Source organism: Rhineura floridana, chromosome 1, assembly GCF_030035675.1.
Source record: "Rhineura floridana isolate rRhiFlo1 chromosome 1, rRhiFlo1.hap2, whole genome shotgun sequence".
Lineage (NCBI taxonomy): Eukaryota > Metazoa > Chordata > Lepidosauria > Squamata > Rhineuridae > Rhineura > Rhineura floridana.
The window spans coordinates 217,436,948-217,459,478 of NC_084480.1; the positions used below are offsets into that span (position 1 = coordinate 217,436,948).

The following is a 22,531-nucleotide window of genomic DNA, read 5'->3' on the forward strand; positions in this document are numbered from 1 at the left end:
ACACAGAGCACCATCTGTCAGCTATGGGAGGATATGCAATGTCTGTTGCTGAAATAATTTACTTTGTATTTGTAAAGAGATCATAACAAAAAGGAAACTGTATGTCATAAAGGTTACAGAGATGTCATAAAGGTTATAGAGTTCACATGTAGCAATTAAAAGTAAAAAAAAATAATATCAATAAAATATTCGGAACTATTCATCTGTCACCACACAGCTCAAGTTTAGAGTCAAAGTCTCAGTTTTTTTGACATGATTTAGCTGCAGCAAATGCAAAGCCAGTCACTGAACTATTGTTTTTTGAGTTTATCAGCAGGTAATCAATTTTCTGCAAATATGACCAATGTTATCCCTTCCGTAACTTACAACCAGCTTCCATTGCAGCATGTAATGACAAATGTCTTCCACAATTCTCTCCCTGTGTAAAAAAAAAAAATCTCAAAATAAAGATTTATGTATGTTGCATTCTTACCTGACACAAATGGGGGGGGAATACAATTTTTGCCTCTCATTGAGAAAATAGGAACCAATTTGTCAAATTGGGTTAGAACCAGGGCTGAAATCACCCATGAAACAAAATCCAACATATCCTCCCAAGTCTATTAATGAAACAGAAATGCAGGTAGCAAATCAACAAAGAGAATGTATGAACAGAGGAAAAAGTAAAAAGTATGACTTTGCTCTCATCTCAACACACATACACAGTCAACTCACTAAGAATCTTTGGAATCTGTCATTCGTTTTTTCTCCAGAACACAATAATGTGATCTACCTTTTCATTCTGCCTTCTGATTTAAAGGCCTTCAGCTTGTGCTATGGACCTTAGCCTTGAAGCCAAGTGCAAATTAGGTTTAAATCAGTGAAGCTGATTAAAGCTTCATTGTGACTGAGCCCTTAATAGGAAGAAAAAATGAGAGGAAAGACCCACTTGAACACAGCAAGAGTTGCCTCTTGTAACTTGGCACACATGTAGTGCTTTTTGGTCTGCTTTGCTCAGACAAAACCATGAAAGGTTTAAGGCTATTTACCTGCTGACAGAATGGAACCAACTTTCCAGCTTGGGGAAAATAAAGCAAAGCAAGAATCAAAGGCATTACCGTATTCACTGCAAACAGTAAACGGCTTCTTTAAGGGGAAAAGAAGAAGGGTTAAAGATGGACATCAGAACAATTCAAAAGGTCAGAGTGGCTCACCTGAATATAATGCCTTTACTGCATTAAAAACACAGCAAGACTAGCTCTAAGAGTGTGTATTTGGGAGAAAGGGAAATATATGAGTTATATTAAAGGTGACTGTTCAAAAAAAGTTTACAAGTTTCTTGCTTCTAGCATTGCCTTTAGCAACCCACAAGAATCAGTAAAATCATGGCAAAAGTTCCCAGATACAGCATTCATTTTCATGGAATTAATAATTTGTATTCTTTCTGCATTGCTGTTGTATGCTGCTTGTTTGATATACAGAATGTAAGTATTCCCTTTGTTGCCTATGGAAAATATTTTTAATGAAAACTTTAAAAATCAACTCTTCAACCAAACCAAAATTAATTTTGATTGGAGAATTAGTACATCTTAAATCCCTTCCATTAAGAGATTTAAAAGTTAGTATCTTTGGTTAAATTAGCCTAAAGTGTTTTATTCATCAAGGGCCTAATTTTATGAGCTTATGTGCCGATAAAGATATAATTCATTTTATACTTATAAACCACTTAGAAGCCATTTTGGCTTGTAAATGGTATATAAATATTATAACAACAACAATGTGTGTGGATAATTGCCCATTTCTGGTTTGGTTTTTAGCTGAAGTGCAACACTTTGCAAAAAGGATTTTCAATCTATTGCTGGCCTTCCTGTTCAGTTGCATTATGACAAACAGTGCTTGTTGTTTGTTTATTTCAAATGTTCTTTTTGTATTGGTTATGAAATGGGCATACTGTAACTCCATTGTGAGAACAGTCAAATCCAATTATTTGAAGAGATTTGTGCTATATAGAGAAGTAAATTAGGGCAATATTATGCATCAAAGATTAATCTTTCTAAAATAATACAGAGAAAGCCTGGAATCTAAATCAGAGATGGGTAACACAGAGAATTATGACACCATATTTGGTACCAGCTCTCTAAAAATTGTAGTGTGTTTTGCCTCAAAAATGTTGTTTGCAGCTTGTTGATGTTGGCCTATGGACTGTCCACTCTCTATAAAGAAAGCTGTGTCTCCACTTCTTACAGTGCAAACACCTATCATGGCAATGCTTTCAGATGGATGCTGACTGCTTGTATTCAGAAGCTTGTCCACATTCTAATGTGAAAGATTTCCATAACATGCTATAGCTCCCATGACAAAGTCAAAATAAATGAAGAGAGCCTCCTGTAACCAGGGATGTAAAACATAAGATCTAGGGCCCTTTAGAAGTTTCCAGTGGGGCCCACAGTTTTCCTATCCTGTTCAACAAAAATCATGACGCTACTATGTTCAGAGTTAGCATGTACCTGGGACAGGTACTAATATATACTTGTTTGGATAATTTGCTTTTGGAAAAACAGCAAAGCTGGCTCCATGGTAAAAAGCAAGCCAGATGTGTATGTAACTCATACCTTGTTATTATTGTATACATGCTATAAATATTTTAAGAACAGATACCTTGCCAGGGGTGCAGAAAACGTTCCTGATTTTTAAAATGTTAGGGTCTGATGGAGGCAGGTTCATGGCAAATTTGGATGGAGTTAATATTTTTTATTTTAAAAATACAAGTGTGGCTCTCCAATATCTGCTAGGTGTGGAGTCTGGCCCTTCAACCTATTTGAATTTGACAATCCGTGTGCAGACTACTCACACAACTTTCTTTGTGCAGGGGAAGAGAAAAAAATACTTTTTAGAAAGTGGGTTGACTTTATTCTGCCATTCTGTTTGAAGCAGTGCAGGATGAGAGATCATTCACATATGTTCATTGCACATTCAGATATGACAATGCCCTCAAGCAGCTGTGTGCTGCTTGAAACACAACTGTTCAAGGGCGTTCTGGAGCCAAGGCTGTGGTGGACATATACACATGATTGCAGGGGCGTCACTAGGGCGGTGCGGCGGGTGAGGGCCGCACCGGGTGACACCACGAGACGGGGGTGACACCCAGAGCCACCCCCCGCCCTAGGCATCGCCGCCGGGAAGCAGCAGGCGGAGAGCTGCCCTGCCCGCGCTAACAACACGTGGAAGGCGTTGGCGCGGCGCGCGGGGGAAGAACAGGAAGCCCACGCAGCCGTGGAAGGCACGGGGGAAGAGCAGGAAGGAAGCTAACAGGCGGAGAGCTGCCCTGCTCCCGCCCTGCGCTAAACAATCCATGGCTGCCTCTCTGCAAAAAGCTGCCGCCTTCCACCTGGGGCCACAGAGACTGTTCAGGGTTCCCACTTTAAGGCAAAGGATCGATTTAGTCTCCTAGTTGTTACTGTGATCCTAACAGGTTAGCTGTTTTAGTTTATATTGATGTGTGTGTGGGGGGGGGTCTTATCTAATTGTTTTGTGCAGCTTTAAAATGTGGAATTTTAATTTGTATTTTTTGTGTTGATTTTGTGATATAAACCACTTAGACTGCTTTGAAGTTTAAATTGTCTAAAGAAATGAATGGCTGCTGAGAAAAAGAGTGGTGGGTTTGAGAATGGGGGGTGGGGTACAAAATCTACCAGGAATTTATTATCTGCAAGCCTCGTTGAAATGAATGGGAGGCTGGGTAAAAGCACCAAGCCCAGTGGATTGTGGCCCTGGTGGATTCATTGGTGGGAGGGGAAGGTGCTATTTGGATTTTCCACGCATGGCACCAATGTTTGGGATCAGCCCTAAACTATGATTTTGCAGAGGTGGTTTCTGTTTTGCTCTCTGGCAACTGAGAGACATTAGCACACCTCGTTCCATCTCCGTCAACCCATGCAGACAGGCGCAGACTCTTTCCACCATTCTGTGCACCTGCTGAAGCAGACTGTTGCCTCCCCAAAAACCTTGTGCAAACAAATCAGGATGCATACTCAGTAAAACAGGTTGTCTGGAAGCGACTTCAGAAGCTGTGCAATGATGGACTGGAACAAAAGGAAGAGCAGACTGGGCAGATGCCTGTGTACTCCCAGACTGACTTGCACCCGTGTTTGGCGACTGGCCACAGCAGAAACTGTGTGACCATAAAAGTTGCTCTGCGCAACTTTGGGGGCCCATCCCAAGAATTCTCTGCAGGCGGCTTCAAGCGGTTTGTCAGGGATGTGGCTTTATTGTCTCAGTCAGGTCAAGCAACTCTCCCTCCTGCCCAGGGGAAGGAGCCCCCTGCCCTCCCCCACCCCTGCAGGCTGAAGGGGGAAGATCCCACAGAGGCAGGAGCCGCATGACAGGGGCAGGACCAGAGGTTATGTTTTTCAAATGCTTTTGTCTTTAAGATACCATCGGTACATTTTGTTCTGGCGATGGAGGGTTGTGGCATAGTTTGCATTGGCCTCGTAAGTCCAAAAAGGTACACCTTGTACTTCACTAGCAAAGCAAAGATGTGTGTTTTGGAATCTTTCTATCCTGAGGTGGAATTTCAAAATGAGAGAAAGAAAAAACAAACCCAGCAGGTCTGTTGAGTCCAGGTGTGGGGAGCCTTTGGCCCTCCAGATGTTGCTGCACTACAACTCCCATCGTTATCCCTGGCCATTGGGCACGCTTGCTGGGGCTGATGGGAGCTGTAGTTCAGCATGGTCTGGTACGGGAGGAGGTCCATGGGGGTGACACCATGAGTTACCGCACCGGGTGACACCAACCCTAGTGACGCCACTGCATGATTGGTTACTGTGAAGTCATTCAAGTAGAACTGACAATGAAAAATACAATCCAGTTTGGAAAAACCGCCTTTTCCCAGAGTAATCTCAATCAGCCTTCAATTAAACGACACAATGAAGTAAAATATTACAAAATAGTTACTTCCGAATGTATGTGCTGCTATTTTGCATGGATGCAAACATCCTTGAATTCTTCAAGGAAGGATACACAAGACTGTCTTTTTAGAAGTGCAGGAGAATTACAACAGCAATGCAGTAGTCATCAAGCATACTCTGAGAAGCAGCTGAGACTTTTTAATGTATACAAAAGATGAGAACAGAGTACTTTCTATATATGCTAGAGAAGCCTACAGGCATGGCTGTGATGAAGAATGAGATGACAAAAACAAAGATAATAATCACTCACCATGCAAACGAGGCCCTACTAGCAAGAGAGCAGCTATAGAACTGCTGCTAATGTTAAATGATAGCTCTAGCCCTTTCTTCGGCAATTTGCCGCTATTTGTAGGTGGTCCATATGTTTGGGTTTTTATCATTTCATTTTCCTTTTTACTACCATAAATCACTAAAAGAGAAAAGAGGCAGGTGGATTACTCCAATCCGAATGTTTAACCAAACCAAAGCTTTCACAGCAATTTTAGTGACAGGAAAGGACGTTTCAGATGCTGACAAGTTGCCTCTTCCTGCAAAATGGCGCTGCCAGCAACTAAGGCTGCAATCCTAAATACCCATACTAATGGGTACACCCCATTACACACAGCGGGACTTATTTCTGCATGCACATGTTTGGGCTGCCTTAAGATTGCACTGCTGGCCCCAACCCTGACATCCTCTTTGGTAGTGGCACTAGTCATGCACACACACAGTATTTGCATACATGTGAGCAGCTGCACTTTCATGCAGCTGGAAGCTCTGCATGATTGGGGCATCTGATCATATCCTGACTCTGAACAGCCACTTGTGTGTAGCCTTACTTTATGCAGAATTCCATATGATATGCGAGACATCCAGGGATTGTGTCCACCAGTGCCATGCGGGATGTCAGGGGTGATGCTGGCACCTGCCCCTTCTCCAGCCCTGAGATTTACATGTGGAGAATGCCCATATAGGGATTTTGCTTGATTATGACTAATATGAACAGTGCATAAAAATCTGGTGACAGAAGGAATTTTGAGTTGTCCTTGCCCTCCCAACTTGTTCATAAATGATCTAGAGTTAGGGGTCAACAGAGGGATGGCTAAGTTTGCTGATGTTACTCAGTTGTTCAGAGTTGTTAAAACAAAAAATGATTGCAAAGAGCTCTAAAAATACCTTTTCAAACTGAGTGAATGGGCGATAAAATGACAAATGCAATTCAATGTAGACAAGTGTAAAGTTATGCATATTTGGAGCAAAAACCTTAATTTCACATATATGCTCATGGGGTCTGAAGAACTGACAGTGACTGATCAAGAACGAGACCTTGGGTTGTGGTGACAGCTCGATAAAGATGTCGACCCAGTGTGTGGCAGCTGTGAAAAAGACAAATTCTACACTAGGGATCATTAGGAAAGGTATTGAAAATAAAACTACCAATATCATATGCTGTTATATAAATCTATTGTGCAGCTGCATTTGGAATACTGGGTACAGTTCTAGTCGCCTCACCTCAAAACGAAATTGTAGAGCTGGAAAAGTTTCAGAAAAGGGCAACCAAAATGATCAAGGCTATGGAGTGACTCTCCTGTGAGGAAAGATTACTGCATTTGGGGCTTTTAGGTTTAGAGAAAAGGCGAGTAAGAGGTGACATGAAAGAAGTGTAATAAAATTATGCATGGCATGGAGAAAGTGGATAGAGAAAAGTTTTTCTCCTTCTCTCATAACACTAGAACTCACAGACATCCAATAAAGCTGAATGTTAGAAGATTCAGGACAGATAGAAAAAAGCACTTCCTCACACAGTGCATAGTTAAACTATGGAATTTGCTCCCAGAAGAGGCAGTGATGGCCACCAGCTTGGATGGATTTACAAAAGGATTAGATAAATTCATGGAGGAAAGGGCTATCAGTGACTACTAGCCATGATGGCTATGCTCTGCCTCCATAGGGAGAGGCAGGAGGGGAGAGTGCTCTTTGGACACAGGCCTTGCTTGAGGGTTTCCCATGCACAACTGCTTGGCCACTGTGAGAAGAGCATGCTAGACCATATAGGCCATTGGCCTGATCCAGCAGGCTCTTTTTATGTTCTTATCCATCTAGTTCCCACATCTCCATCCATTTGAATGGACTCTACATATATTTAGTTAAGCCCTTAATGTGCAAATATATGTAATGAAAATCCAATGGCCTGTGTTTTGTTTTTTAGAAAAGCTGATTTAGGGATGGGGCACAGAAGAAGTGGGGGAGGGGTGGTGTAACTGTCATTTCTCTACTTCAAATTCCCTCCCCCTCTCCCCTCCACCACCTCCACTTTTCCTCCTGTTGGGTTCTCAATGCGTTTATCAGGACAAGCACATGTTTGGCATCTTATGAGAGAAAAGTGGCTGGAGGCAGGTAGAGCAGAGATAGGCAGGGAAAAGGTTGAGCACCTCCCTTTCTCTCCTCAGCTGCCCTCTTTTAAAATGTCTCTGCAGAGAAACATTACTTTGAATGTAATGCTTAATTTGGCTCTAGGGGACAAAATAGTCCAGGAAAGGTTGCTAAAGAAACTCAACACCTTTTCAGAGCTCCTTTTTTCCTATAATAATCTCTTGACTATTGTTAAAGTTAATCATTTTATTTTATTTACAGTGCAGTCCATGTCTACTCCCAAACAAGCCACATCAAAAGGAGTTAGGGGTGCTTTCACACTGCACTTTATTCCATTATTCTGACAATTTATTTCCTGTTAAATTGCGCATAAAATTTGAGCTTTCACACGACATAACGGGTAGCTCCGGAATTCTGGTGGAATGTAGTGGAAGTTTAGTGCTAATTTCCGCAATAAATGATACCAGAAAAATTCCGATAGCAGGCTGGGAACCCGTAAGATTGCGGGAGTTTTGCGCTAGCTGCCGCTGCTCACGTGACAGCCATCCCAGCATGCAGGGCGTTCCCGCCCTTACCAACAGCTGTCCCAGCATGCAGCCTTCGCGCACTGCTGCGCTGCCACTGCCGCACCTCCCAGCCGATCCCAGCTGAGCAGCCTGTGCTGCTACTGCTTGTGCTCAACCAGAGCCTCGGCTGCTGCGCTACCACGCCTCTCAGCTGATCACGATCGCGTCTCTTTCAACCCCCCCCCACGCAGAAGGAACAAGCAGAGCTTTTGAATAGAAAAGGCGGGAAAAGAAGCAGTCTTCTAACGGCCGCGGTAGGTGAGAGTGCTGTGTGAAAGACCATTGCACGAAATGCCGCTAGTATTCTGTTAATTTCACATGATGAACATTAAATTGAAATGCAAATCCTATTCCACTCTAAATTCACTCTGTTGCAGCCTTGACTGCTGCAACATGTATGGGATTAGTAGATTCTTTAGAAGTCTGAAGGATGGATGGATGGTGTGAAAGCCTTGAAATTGAATGCTTAGGGTGAGAGTCTTCCTGAGACTTTAACATGAAGTTTGTGCATAATCAAGAAAGTGCTGGTGCTTGCTCTCAGCACTGAACATAATGAATGCCAAACATCAGTAGGAAACAACTGTTTGAAATGGTGGAAAAAAACATTTTGCCATGTAAGCACTCCGCAACCATGTGATTTTCAGGGTAATGGGATTAATGCAATCTTACTTGCAAGAGCTTGTTTGGGTTTAACTTAGCAGCAAACATATGAAAACCATTTCAGATTGATGGCATGCTACTGTTTCTCAGCTTCTCATATTATTATATCAGGGCTTTTCATAGCAAAGCCACTCACAGAACTCATAACAGCTTCTCTTATTTCCTTTCCATTCTTCATTTTGCGTGGGAGAAGCCAAGGGCTACCTTTTTTCTCCTTTTAAGTTGACATTTCATGATGTCTCAACAATTGATTCTTCCAAGCAAGAATGGAATACTTGAATATCGGATGTGTTGTTATAGGCCTTCAAGTCGATTACAACTTACGGTGACCCTATGAATCTTTTGGATGTATTCATAGGGTTATCATGGTAAGAGGTATTCAGAGCTGGTTTACCATTGCCTTCCTCTAAGCCTACGGCACCTGGTAATCCCAGGCGGTCTCCCATCCAAGTACTAACCAGGCCTGACCCTGCTTAGTTTCTGAGATCAGAGGAGATTGGGCGGAATGTCAGATACACCTCCCAAATTCAGGGATGAGTTTTATAAGCTTTTAACTGTACATAGACAATACAGGTTGCATCCAATGTTGCATCCTACTTAGAGTAGGTCCATTGAAATTAATGGGCATGACTAATTTAGGTTTACTAATTTCATTGGGTTTACTCAGAGCAGAGTTGCATACAGCCCAGTAGCAGAGGTTCTGTAACATTTTTAAATAGGACAAGCCAAGTAAGCCTTTGTGTCCTGATGACCTCAACTCTGAGGTCTTATGACTAGAAGCATGGGTTACGTGGGACACTCCAGCATGACTGGGTTTGAGGGCAATAGAGGTGCATCATGGATAAATTCTAAATTATTATATTTTGATTTTAGACTGTACAGTTTTGTGTACAGTTTTGTGTTATTTTATTGTATTTTTAATGTTCACCGCCCAGAGAGCTGTTGCTAGTCGGGCAGTATATAAGCTTAATTAAATAAATAATAAATAAATAAATAAGGGACAGCCCAGTATTCTGACCCTTTACTGTGGGATGGAAATCCTGCGACCCTAGACATTGTTGAACTCCAACTGCCATCAGCCCCATCCACCATGGTAAGTGGCCAGGAATGATGGGAAGATAAATTTAACAACATCTGGAGGGCCACAGGTTCCTTATTCCTGCTGTAATGAGAGGATTGGGAGGGCTGAGACTGTATGGTCATTTCAAAGATCATAGGAGCAGCCAAATCTGACAGGTCTAGTAATTCCCAGATCTGATGTGCAGAGGGCACTTTTAACTATTTATTATTTATTTATTTTATTTGCATCCCACCCTTCCTCCTAGCAGGAGCCCAGGGTGGCAAACAAAGCACTAAAACACTTTAAAACATCATAAAAACAGATCTTAAAATACATTAAAACAAAACAGCATGAAAAACATTTTAAAAAAACTTTTAAAAAGGGTTAAAAACATTATTAAAAACATGTTAAACAATTCTGACACAGATGCAGACTGGGATAGGTCTCAACTTAAAAGGCTTGTTGAAAGAGGAAAGTCTTCAAAAGGCGCCGAAAGATAGCAGAGATGGTACCTGTCTAATATTCAAAGGGAGGGAACTCCACAGGGTAGGTGCCACCACACTATCTCACTTCAGGCACCCAAATAGCCCAAGCCTGGCCCTGGCATGCCCATTTCCTGGAAAACTAGGAAAACTGGCCTAGGGAAAAGTGGTTTTTAAAACACTCAGCTGGGATGTACTAAATCCAGTGTTAAGAACTGTGTAACAGATTTGTGTGGTTTTCTCTGCTGCGAGAATGGGTGTGATGCTTTCTGGCAAAGAAATTGAAAACTCATACCTTGCTGACAGCTTGAGAACCTTTGAGAATCTCACCTGCAGAATATTACATGATGAAGGGTGAAGATTTATAATTCAAGGCTAAGGCCACACCAATCAAGACATTTGCTAGGAACATTTCTGTCCACAATTCACCTCTACTCTGGCACAGATAGAAGATTTATTGTGGCACATTTTACCATTATAGTATTCACTAAAACATTTTTTTTAATTAATTAAGACTCAAACATAAAAACGAGGGTGGCAGCAAGTGAAGCAGAAAATGGCATGGGGTGGGGGAGGATGTTAAGGTGTGTTTGGATTTGCTCTTCACACTTCAGTAATAATTCCAGATATTCAGAAATGTAAAGACCTTCCTGAAGACTTGGATACTAACTTCAAGCCATTCAGGACCCTCATTAAAAATAAAGATGCAATCTTTAAAAAAAAGAAAAGAAAGAAATTAATACTTTTCTTCAGCAGCAGACATTTTTTAAAAATAAAAAATCTCATTTCTAATATAGAAGTTCCTTCAAAATTAGCTTTCTCGCAGATATAAATTAGTTTTCTTTGTGATCTAAAATTGACTTGCCCTTCACTACTTAGTCAGTAAATAGCTAGTGAAAAGGCCCGGCCTCAGAGCTTTTGGACTGTGGACTCCTTTCATCCTGTAAACAAATGCTTCAGATTTAAAGCTTTCCCATAATTGTTATGCTAACCTTGGAGTGAAACCTCTCCATTTGCATTTGAAGGAGCTAAATATTAGGCAGGAAAGAAAGTGCTCTTTTTAAAAGCATGAGAAAATGTTCCTTCTTTTGGGTCCTCAACCATCTGGGCAGGCTCTGTTTTTCTCTCTCTGGCAAAGGCAGAAGAAGAGGGAAAGGGACATGGATGGTGGTAATCTTGCTCAAATAAATAAAAAAAGAATTAAGAAATTCCTTCTAACCATGAATGGAAGAATGAATGAGACTTCCTATAGGAGACGGGAAAAACAGCGTTCCTGGAGGATGTGAGAGAAAGTAGGCGGGAAAGGAGGGGTGGGGGAAGGAGCCTCAACTAAAATCCTAGGTTAGTTCAGCAGTGTAAGATACACACAAGAAGTGATGCGTTTTGTCTAGGTGGAGCCTTGCTTTCATAGCCAGATTTCACAGCCACAAACCATACACTGGAGAGATATTAATGATATATATTACAGCCTTGATTGTTTTGAAAGTTTTAAGAACATTTAGGGGAGTATGCCAAAGAGAGAAAGAGGCAAATATGTGATATATGACTTTGGCCTAATTGCTTGGCTTGCTTGGGAAGCACTCCAGCCAAAATTAAACACTTTTAGGATGCAATTCTATACACACTCATCTGGGAGTAAATGCCGTTATAGTCAATGGGACTTACTTCTAAGTAGACTAACCTAGGATTACACTCTCATCTGAGTTTAATGTGAGAGATTTAGACTGAAATCATATACCCGCTTACTATAGGCCCCACTGAATTCAAGCAGAACTTACTTCCTGAGTAGACCTGTAGGACTGCACTGTAAAGCATGAACACAAATATACTTAAAAGTATTTTAACTTTGGCTTTGTCATGCCCACAGAGTTTACTTAACTTAAAACTGAAAGCTGACTTAATCTGAGCCTGGTCTCAGTTCCAGATGAAGTAACAATATTAAAATTCAGTGCAGGTGAGAAATAATACTAAAGTACTTCTAAGCATGTGTAGAATGCATTTCTGTCAGCATCCAGGACAATTAGGCAGGCTCTACAGGTTTGGTGTTCTTAGAAAGAAAAGAAGAAACACCAAAATAATCAAGAAAGGGGGAGAAAAGGGGGATTCACCAATGATAAATTATATCATTCACATAAGTGGAATTTTATCATATATAAAAAGATGCAAGATGAACTCCCAAAACCCTACTGAATGAGAGTCTAATACAATCATAATTGTTTGAGCCAAAGGCCCTGAGAAATACACACGGCAACAAATCAGTACAGTAAAAAGGCTTAAAATTTCAAACCCTGCATCATAGCAGGAATAAAGAGATACAAAAGGAAGAAACTTTAATTCAGATTAAACCTTTGTGTATCTACAGCAATTTCCAGAAATTGTATCTGGTTCTGCGTTTCTGATATTTCTTACCAGCAAGACAAAATGAGGCACTATGTATGTTATATGGGCATTAGTATTACTCAAGAACAAAGGGTAAAAATACACTCACTGTCTGCCAGTTCCAGTGCATCTCCACTTCTCTCTTTGGAAACGGGGGCACACTTCATTAGTCAAACCCCACCTCTTTTTACTGTAAAACCTAGTGAGAGCAGCTTGAGTGCTTTTAAAAAAAAACCAGCTTCAAAGAGATTTTGCAGCTGATCCACAGATCAACCCATTCCCCCTCCAGGTGTGGCTAATGGAAATGCTTTGATCTGGTGACTAGTGTGTTCACAGCCAAAGTTCTGTAAGGGCACCCAGAACCCAGAGGTGAAGAGAGCATGCACCATTAGTACTGCATTGTGGAAAAACAATACACACACCAGTGTGTCTTGAAAGAGGAGAGTGAATCCACCCTTTTAACGAAACTGATTGTAAATGCAACAGATGATCAAACAGCAGTAAGGGTTAACTAATCTATTATTCAATTCATTATAGGTACCCCTAAACACCATTATTGCTCACCTATATTAAATGGGTGGAATTACACATTATGAGTAAAACTCCAAGTCCATCACTTCTGTTACGTCTATTAAGCTGCAGGCTGCCATCATCACATTGTGCATTTCCTCACTCTGACATTCCTAGTTTCAGCTCACAGGGATGACAAAATGCAAATCCTAAAGAGACATAGGTCAGTGTCATTCAATCTTACAGAAGGGGAGCACTCTACATGGAGCTCTTGTTTTTGATAGTGCCCCATATCTATTGCAATGTATTACAATTCCCTTTTAATGTAAAGCGTGCCTCAAAACATGTGGTTGTGCCCAAAGTGTGCTGCATATACACAGTGTTTTCTAGAGGAATGTCACTAAGCATATGTGCACATATGCACAAAAAGCACATGATCAGCTCCTCTTGAATATCACCATCAGATGCTTCAATGTATTACTGGCCTATCATACCCAGGCAGTGTTACTGTGCTTAGTAAAGAAACAGTGATTGCTATCTCAACTGAGGTAGGTTTTGTTAGGATATGAAAACGATTCTCAGCTCAAGGGCTTTAGTTTCACTCAGTTGATCCTTCCCCCCAAACCGAGGTGTTCTTCAAAACTAGGCTTCGGCACAGAGCAGGAGGAGGGGGTGTCCACAGCTAATCAATTGCTGTATATATTCAGTATTCAGCCATTAGGTAAGAGCAGTTTTCTTTGAATGGTGCTTACACTCTAAACTGGGTTAAGGAAGATGGGTTAAGAGGTTTGTTTCCTGTGCTTTGTTTTCCTGTTTGCCTTCACTCTGATCTGATGCCTTTCTAGAGGTTCTCTGTTACAGAATTCCTGCTAGCCCAGTAGTGAGGGACTAGCAGTCAGCTGCCTATTTGGGTTAATAAAACACTTTGTTTCATTGCTGAAGGCCTGTGTGTCAGCCTCCCAAAGCACAGGAGTAGTTTTGCTCATGAACCAAATATGATCTAATGTGATTTTGAAGGGCCAGCTGCAGTAAGCAGGACAACCATCCTTTTTTCTTATGAAGGTCACCTATCTCTTAATTCTATGCGGTTTCCAACTTCCCTCTAGAACAGGAATGGGGAATTGGCGGCTCTCCAGCTGTCGGATGGGCTCCAACTCCCATCAGCCCCGGCCAGCATGGCTAATGGTCAAGGATGATGGAAGATGTAGTCAAATAACACCTGGAGGGCCACAGGTTCCTTACCCTTGCTGCGGAAGGCATAGTTGTGTCCTCTGTAGAGAGAGGAAGAAGATCACAATATAGCAATGGTATAATTGACATATTGCCCATAAATCCAGGTATTACTTAGAATCAAGGAACATGACTTAGGATACCCTTAGTTAGGTTGGGCTGGGCTGGGGGTGGGTTGAAGGTGTTGGGGTAGTGCCCCATTTATGGTAATGGACCAGCCTCCACTAGCTTCATTATATTGTTAAGGTCACTGGCTCTCCTAGTTTTGTCCGGATATGGTATCTATTTAAAATATGATGATAAACTGGTATGTGGTAGGGCTTGTTGAAGATTAAAAAGGGGGGCAGAATCCCTCTGGTTTGAGCTAGGCTTCTCTAATCTGCTGCTTGGGTAGCTGTGAGAACCTGCTCAGACCCACACAAAAATTTGTCTGAAAAGAGTTCTCACAGCTCCCCAAGCAGCAGATTAGAGAAGCCTAGCTCAAACCAGAGGGATTCTGTCCCCCCCTTTTAATCTTCAACAAGCCCTACCACGTACCAGTTTATCATCATAATTTAAATAGATACCATAAGCAAGTATAGTATGGAATCAATTAGAATATTTAATAGAATAGCTCAAACCATCAGCAAGTGGCATACAATGTCTGTAAAAACACATGCACATACCTTCAATACACAAGGGAATAAATGTAAATGTGCCCCTTTCAAAAGAGAAATGTTACCTTGGCAAAATGCCCACCACCTACTGTATCTAAGATGACAGCATAAACACCCAGCAGCAGCAGATCATTTATCAAAGACTCATTTCTGCATCTAGCAAAGCCGAAGATATATCTGAGTTATCTTACATGTTCATTTAGGCTTGTGATACTTGATACAACAGAACTGGGTCTAATTTAAACCATGAATTATTCATCAGCAAGAGCCAATGAGGCCAGAGGCCTGGTTCTCTCTGAGGTAGCAAACTTGTACTGCTTCAGACTGAAGGTTGGGTCCACTTCATTTATTTATTTTTTGGTATGGAGGAGCATTCAATCATGTGAGTCTCAGAGTCTCACCCCACAGTTTGAAGTGGCACAACATAAGCATAGGTTTACCACCTCAGAGAGGTCAGTGTGAGAGTCGGTGCCAGGTTTAAGGCAGCCCTGGGTAAGGTACTCTCTCTGGTTGGCCTCCATCAAATAAGCTTCCCGGGGATGGATGGAGCACTCAGCCAGGCAGTGAGAATAAAAGCATGGAGCAAAGCGGTTGTAGTAGCAGCCCCCATCTTCAGTTCCTCAGAGCTATGTTACATTGAGGCCCAGAGACATTCTGGGGTAATGGAGATGGCTGCTGCTCCTGCTGCTGCCGCCACGTTGCCCAGTCTTCTCTTCTCAACATCAGCCGAAATGCCCAAATATTTTTTTGGGAGGAAATGTAAGGGGGGGATGGCAGCAACCAGCATTAGCCACAGTGGACCTTCCAGGTGCCAGTGTTGGACCTGCCAGCATGTCAGTATTGAATTTTGAAATTTTATGCTCCTCACACATTTTAGCCCAGCCTGAAAATATCTCACAACAGGAGGGCCATAGATTTGCTTCATGCCTCTTTTGGAGACAGCGGTGCATGCAGTAATATTTCAAGGTACATTAATTTTCAGGTAAATGATGTAGGAAAGTGCCCTTTAGTTATGCTAAAGGGAGACTCAAAAGTGCCTCCCCCTTTATATGGGGCCCACTGAAACAGATATTGAAGACCCCCTTGGAGTACACCTGAACCAATGATAGGAAACTCTGATGTATGGGCAGAGGTCACCCACTTACAATGAACATTCTCCATTTCAGTGGAGGAGCCTGACCTACATATTCATTCGTTAGCGCATGCAAGGTCCTTCCCTTGAAACAGATGGGAAGCCTGCTCACAAAAAATATCTGTGGGCACATCTGAGTTCAGCTGGATCTGTTGGAAGTGTTGTGATGCAACTCAGTTTGCTGGTGGGTTTGCATGGAAGAGTAGATAGAGAGGGGAACCCCCACTTCTGCCAGCATTCAACTCCAGTGCTAACAGGATCTTTACATTAGAGTTGTTGTTATGTGCCTTCAAGTCGATTACGACTTATGGCGACCCTATGAATCAGCGACTTCCAGTAGCACCTGTCATGAACTACCCTGTTCAGATCTTGTAAGTTCAGGTCTGTGGCTTCCTTTATGGAATCAATCCATCTCTTGTTTGGCCTTCCCCTTTTTCTACTCCCTTCTGTTTTTCCCAGCATTATTGTCTTTTCTAATGAATCATGTCTTCTCATTATGTGTCCAAAGTATGATAACCTCAGTTTCAGCATTTTAGCTTCCAGTGACAATTCTGATTTAATTTGTTCTGACACCCAATTATTTGTCTTTTTCACTGTCCATGGTATCCGCAAAGCTCTCCTGCAACACCACATTTCAGATGAGTTGATTCTTCTCTTATCCACTTCTTTCACTGTCCAGCTTTCACACCCATACATAGAGATCGGGAATACCATGGTCTGAATGATCCTGACTTTAGTATTCAGTGATACATCTTTGCATTTGAGGACCTTTTCTAGTTCTCTCACAGCTGCCCTCCCCAGTCCTAGCCTTCTTCTGATTTCTTGACTATTGTCTCCATTTTAGTTAATGACTATGCCGAGGTATTGATAATCCTTGACAAGTTCAATGTCCTCTTTGTCAATTTTAAAGCCACAAAAATCTTCTGTTGTCATTACTTTGGTCTTTTGACGTTCAGTTGTAGTCCTACTTTTGTGCTTTCCTCTTTAATTTTCATCAGCATTCGTTTCAAATCATTACTGGTTTCTGCTAGTAGTATGGTATTGTCTGCATATCTTAAATTATTGATATTTCTCCCTGCAATTTTCACACCTCCTTCATCTTGGTCCAATCTCGCTTTCCGTATGATATGCTCTGCGTATAGGTTAAACAAATAGGGTGATAAAATACACCCCTGTCTCACACCCTTTCCGATTGGGAACCAGTCGGTTTCTCCATATTCTCTCCTTACAGTAGCCTTTTGTCCAGAGTATAGGTTGCGCTTCAGGACAATCAGATGCTGTGGCACCCCCATTTCTTTTAAAGCATTCCATAGTTTTCTGTGATCTACATAGTCAAAGGATTTGCTGTAATCTATAAAGCACAGGGTGATTTTCTGCTGAAATTCCTTAGCCCGTTCCATTATCCAACGTATGTTTGCAATATGATCTCTGGTGCCTCTTCCCTTTCTAAATCCAGCTTGGAGATCTGGCATTTCTTGCTCTATATATGGCAAGAGCCTTTGTTATAGAATCTTGAGCATTACTTTACTTGCATGGACTATTAAGGCAATAGTTCGATAATTACTGCATTCCCTGGGATCCCCTTTCTTTGGAATTGGGATGTATATGGAACGCTTCCAGTCTGTGGGCCATTGTTTAGTTTTCCATATTTCTTGACAAATTTTAGTCCAAATTTTGACAGATTCAGTCTCAGTAGCTTGTAGCAACTCTATTGGTATTCCATCTGTTCCTGGTGATTTGTTTCTTCCAAGTATTTTAAGAGCAGCTTTCACCTCGCATTCTAAAATTTCTGGTTCTTCATCATACGGTTCCTCCGTGAATGAATTTGTCATCCGGGCATCTCTTTTATAGAGTTCTTCAGTGTATTGCTTCCGTCTTCCTTTTATTTCATCTCAGTCCGTCAGTGTGTTCCCCTGTTGATTATTCAACATCCCTACTCTTGGTTTAAATTTCCCTTTCATTTCTCTAATCTTTTGGAATAGGGCTCTTGTTCTTTCCTTTTTGTTGTCCTCTTCTATTTCTATACAGTAACTATTGTAATTAGAGTGCTGGAATGAAATATGTATTTCTTAGGGCAGTGTACTGTTCTGCTACAATGCATATTGCAAAAGGCCCCTTCAACACTTCTCTCCACAGCCATCACCTAAATCACATGGAGAGGGGCATGCCACCTGCCTACACACACATATATTACGTCCTCACTGGCTCCACTCCCTCACTGTCCACGATTTGTGGAGGAAGATGTGAAGCAGATAGCCTGCTGTATAAGTGTAGGCTCCCCATGCAATTTAGAACCACAGCCACATCAAGGGGGGTGGGAACTAAAAGCTTACAGCAACCTCTCCACTTCAGACTTTTCCTTCATAATGGATGATGGGAGGTGGGGCTGGGAGGCGGAGGTGAAGCCACCAAGCACAGTCCTTCTTTACATCTCACACAACTGCAATCATGCTAGGGGAGAACAACTGAACAACGGGCACATAAAAACACAATTTAGGCTGCAATCCAGTACCTGTCTACTCAGAAGTAAGGTCCATTGGTTTTAATGGGATTTACTCCCAGGCAAGTGTGTGTTGGATTACAGCCTTAGTCTATTTTGCAACATCATCATATACTCCACACAGACCAAGATTTTTGTGATGTCATGGCATCCTCTAAAATATCGTTACGTTCATGATATTTATGACACTATAAGCAAATTATACTTTGCTTTATAAGCATGAAGACAGTAATATAATCAGATATGTTTACAACCAGATGGAAATAGGCTAACGTAATAGGAAGTTGCTTATTAAGTCCTGTGAACATTTGCTGCCAGGACATGCAAATTCCAAACAAGTGAAGGAAACACGATTTGCTGAATCAATCAAGAAATACTTCTTTTTTACATTTTGAAAGAGTATAGTTATAGTGTTTGGCCAAGTTTATCTTTTGGAGAACCCTTTCACCTACTTTTGAAATGTATTAGAATTAACAATACATCTGTTATTAAAAGCAGGTTATAAAAGACGCACATTGTGGAGACAAAATACCAGGAAGCTATTGGCTTCAAACGTTCGTACTATTTTCATATTGTCTCACCTTTTCAACCTTATCAACCAACAACTATTGAAACAGCAGTGTTAGGTTTATACACAGTTCTGTCAGGAAACACAAAATAAAACTAGGAAGCAGAAAAGATATCCAGCAATGCAAGTGACAAAAGGTCTTGTGGCACCTGATAGAGCAATCCAATTCCTCTCCTTGGCTCACACTGTATCCTTCTCAGCTCTGCTGGCTGAACCAGCCTTCTGCTGGTCCTCAACATTGTGCCTATGAGCACCATAGCACCCTCAGACATTCCCCTTGGAGCCCATCAAGCCCCCTTGCCTCTCACATTTTTTAAAAAATGATTTTTTTCCAGCTTTTGTTGTGGTGGGGGCCTAATCTGTTGTGTTGGGGTGCTGCCTGCTTTTTTCTACTTGATTTATTTTTGGGTATATGTAGTGTTTTGCTGGTTTGAGGGAGCAGTTCTGAGCATCACCAGATTTTCTTCTGTGAAATGGGTATTTTGTGATTATCACAATGGAGACAGAACTTGGCAGCACATCCTCACGCCCCCTTACATGTTTGTTTGCATGCCAGGAGAGCAAAAGGTGCTGAGAGTTGTTAGGAGACCCCTCACAGAGCTACAAATCCCAGCACCCTTAACAAACTACATTTCATTATTCTTTAGGGAAAAGCCCTAAAGTGTTATAAGAGTGTTTTAAATGTATGGTATGGATGTGCCAAAGCCTAAAACAGGGGTGGGCCAAAGGCAGATAGGGATCTACTAACAGTTCTCTGAATTATTTGCAGTAGATCAGCAAGTGTTTCTGGCTCCCAGTTGTTCAAGAATAGCAAAAAAACTACTTTTTCCATTTAAATTAGACTGCTGAAATAAAGAAACCTAACCAAGAGTGGAGTGGCAAAAGGACTACGACCTTAGTTCCAGTACTGAAAACAAACTCCCTGTTTTTTAATTCTAAGTGACTTTTGCACCTCGGTCTGGTTGGTCGATCTTGGGGTTCTAGTAAAAAACAAAGCAGATCTGACAAACATAATGTCTGCCCAAGAGAAAAAAGGGAAAAAGAAGGTAGAGAAAAACAAGCAATTATTAAAAGTTATATAGTAGTTCCAGTGGAGGCTGGTCCATTAGGCCAAATGGGGCACTGCCCCATCAACCTCACTCTGCCTTCAGCCATCCCCCACCTGCTGCCTTCTTACTTGCAACCAATCAGGGGGCTGCTCTGCCTGTCATTGGCTCTGAATCCAATTACTGTTGGTCTGCTTGCTTTCTGCCCTACCCAGCCCCAACCATCACAGAGTAGTTCTTATAATGACCACCTCAAATTGAAACAATATAGGGAGATGGAGCCAAATTATTATTATACTTTTATTTATTCTTCACCATATTCCAAAAATGGTTTCATGGCAATTTATAGCAAAAATAGTAAAAATGGAAAATGTGAGTTTACCATTAAAACACAGTAAACAAAAGTAAAGTGATCCTGCAATAGTTTCCCCCCTCCACAAAAAAATGTTCTATACCCCCCATAACACTACCATAATAAAATGACATCAGCAGTAGATAACAGCAAGAAAAAAGAATTAGCAATCAAATAATTAACAATCAAATGTCTGGGAGAAAAGGTAAGTCTTTGCCTGTCGTCAAAGAGAGGATAACATCAGTGTTGGCATTCCTCCCTTGGGAGACGATTCCATAAACGAGGATCCACTAGCAAAAAAGCCCTCTCTCTTGTGGCCAACTTCTGCATCTCTGCCAGATGGGGCAGTCAGAGGACAACAAACAGAACTGGTCATTCAGCAGAGTGGGCTTTTCTGGTCCATGCCTCTCTCAGCAGCAGCCAGATGGAATGGCAACTGCCAGGTGACAGTTGAGGGAAGGAGGAACCCAACTGAGCTGCTCTCTCAACAAAGCCAGTGAAGTGGCCCTTTTTCCTATCTTACCTGGTGTTGTAGCCTGATGGAATCATACATTATTATTATCATCATTACCCACTTTTCACCCGAAGATCCTGGGGTGGGTTACAACAATTTTAATATACAGCATTAAAAACAAGAACAGCCTAAAATCACAAATAGGTTGGGTCCTAAAAACAGACGTCTCAGGTGTCAAAGACCAGGGTAAAGAGGTGTGTCTTCAGCACAAAACTGTTCAGTGAAGTTGCCAGATGCATCTCTGGGGGAAGGGAGTTCCACAACTTAGGGGCCACCACAGAGAATGCCCTCTCCCAAGCCATTCCCCCCCCCAAGCTTCTGAGGGTGGCAGAACTACCCAAAGGTCCCCATCAAGCACTGCAGATCTCAACACCCAAAAAGCTATGTCAGGAAGGAGGTGGTCTTTCAGATATTTGGGACCTAAGTGTTTAAAGCTGTAAACACTAACAAAAATATCTTAAATTGGCCTGGAAACAAATTGACAACCAAGGCAGCTGTTTTAAAACAGGGGTTATAAAAGATCTAAAAGGAACTGCAGCCAGTAATCTGGATGCTGGAAAATTACACTCCTAGTACTGAAGACACCTGAGCTTCCCGTAATAATGTTGGTTCCAGAAATACCCCCAAACTGTGGACCTGCTCCTTCAACGGGAGTGCAACTCCATCCGGAACAGGCCATCTCCCCACCTCCCAGACACGAGAACTCTGGACACATAACACCTCTGTCGATTCAGGATTCAGCCTCAATCTATTGGCCCAAATCTAGCCCATCACTGCCTCCAAGCACTGGTCTAGCACCTCAACTACCTCTCTGGATTCAGACTGAACAGAGAGATAGAGCTGGGCGTCATCTGCATATTTATGATACCATAACTGGGATTTTAAAAATGTGTCTTCATAAACAGAGGCTCAGCTTTTCTTTTCCACTTTTGATTCAATGCTAAAATCCTCCCCTTAGCTCACTGGTCCTTACATTTCCAGCAACCACAGAGCTTTGCACTGATTATAGTATAGATGTCATTTTTGTATTGCTGTATTTAGACAGACAAGATTAAGACTGCAAGCTACTTTGCACATAACACTGACTTAAATAATGAGAAAATATGAGATTGATAAAAGTATATTTTTATTCACTCTGCTTAAAATAATAATGCAAAACTGGCAGCAGACTAAAGCCAAAATGGAGTATGATATAAAAAGGTTTTAAACAGTTTTTCTTTGTAATGAAGGCTAAAATCCTAACCACACTTACTAGGAAGAAAGTGTTATTAAACTCAATGGATATTAATTTTAGGTGAACACGTTTAATGCCACACTGCAAATGTTACATTGATCTAATTAAAAAAATAAACACCAGCATGCTTTTTATTACCACAGTAGTAAACACAGCTACTTTACCCTGTGCTATTTAAAATGTTGACATAATACACTACTACAATGCCACCCCTTCACGCACATTCCAGTACACACACAGAATCTATAAACTACTGAAAAAGTGAAAATCATCCAGTCCTATTAAATGCATCCCACACAGAATGAAGGGAAGAAGTGTTGGGAGTAGACATGCTTCAAAGACAG

General features: G+C 41.5%; 1 long non-coding RNA gene across 1 annotated transcript in view; it reads left to right on the forward strand.

Moving 5' to 3' along the window:
- The first annotated feature begins 1,190 nt into the window (after positions 1–1,190).
- LOC133368674 (uncharacterized) overlaps positions 1,191–22,531 on the forward strand; it is a 34,317-nt gene continuing 12,976 nt past the window's right edge. Inside the window, exon 1 of the long non-coding RNA XR_009758727.1 lies at positions 1,191–1,463. This is a non-coding gene — a long non-coding RNA (uncharacterized LOC133368674). The remainder of the gene's footprint in view (positions 1,464–22,531) is intronic.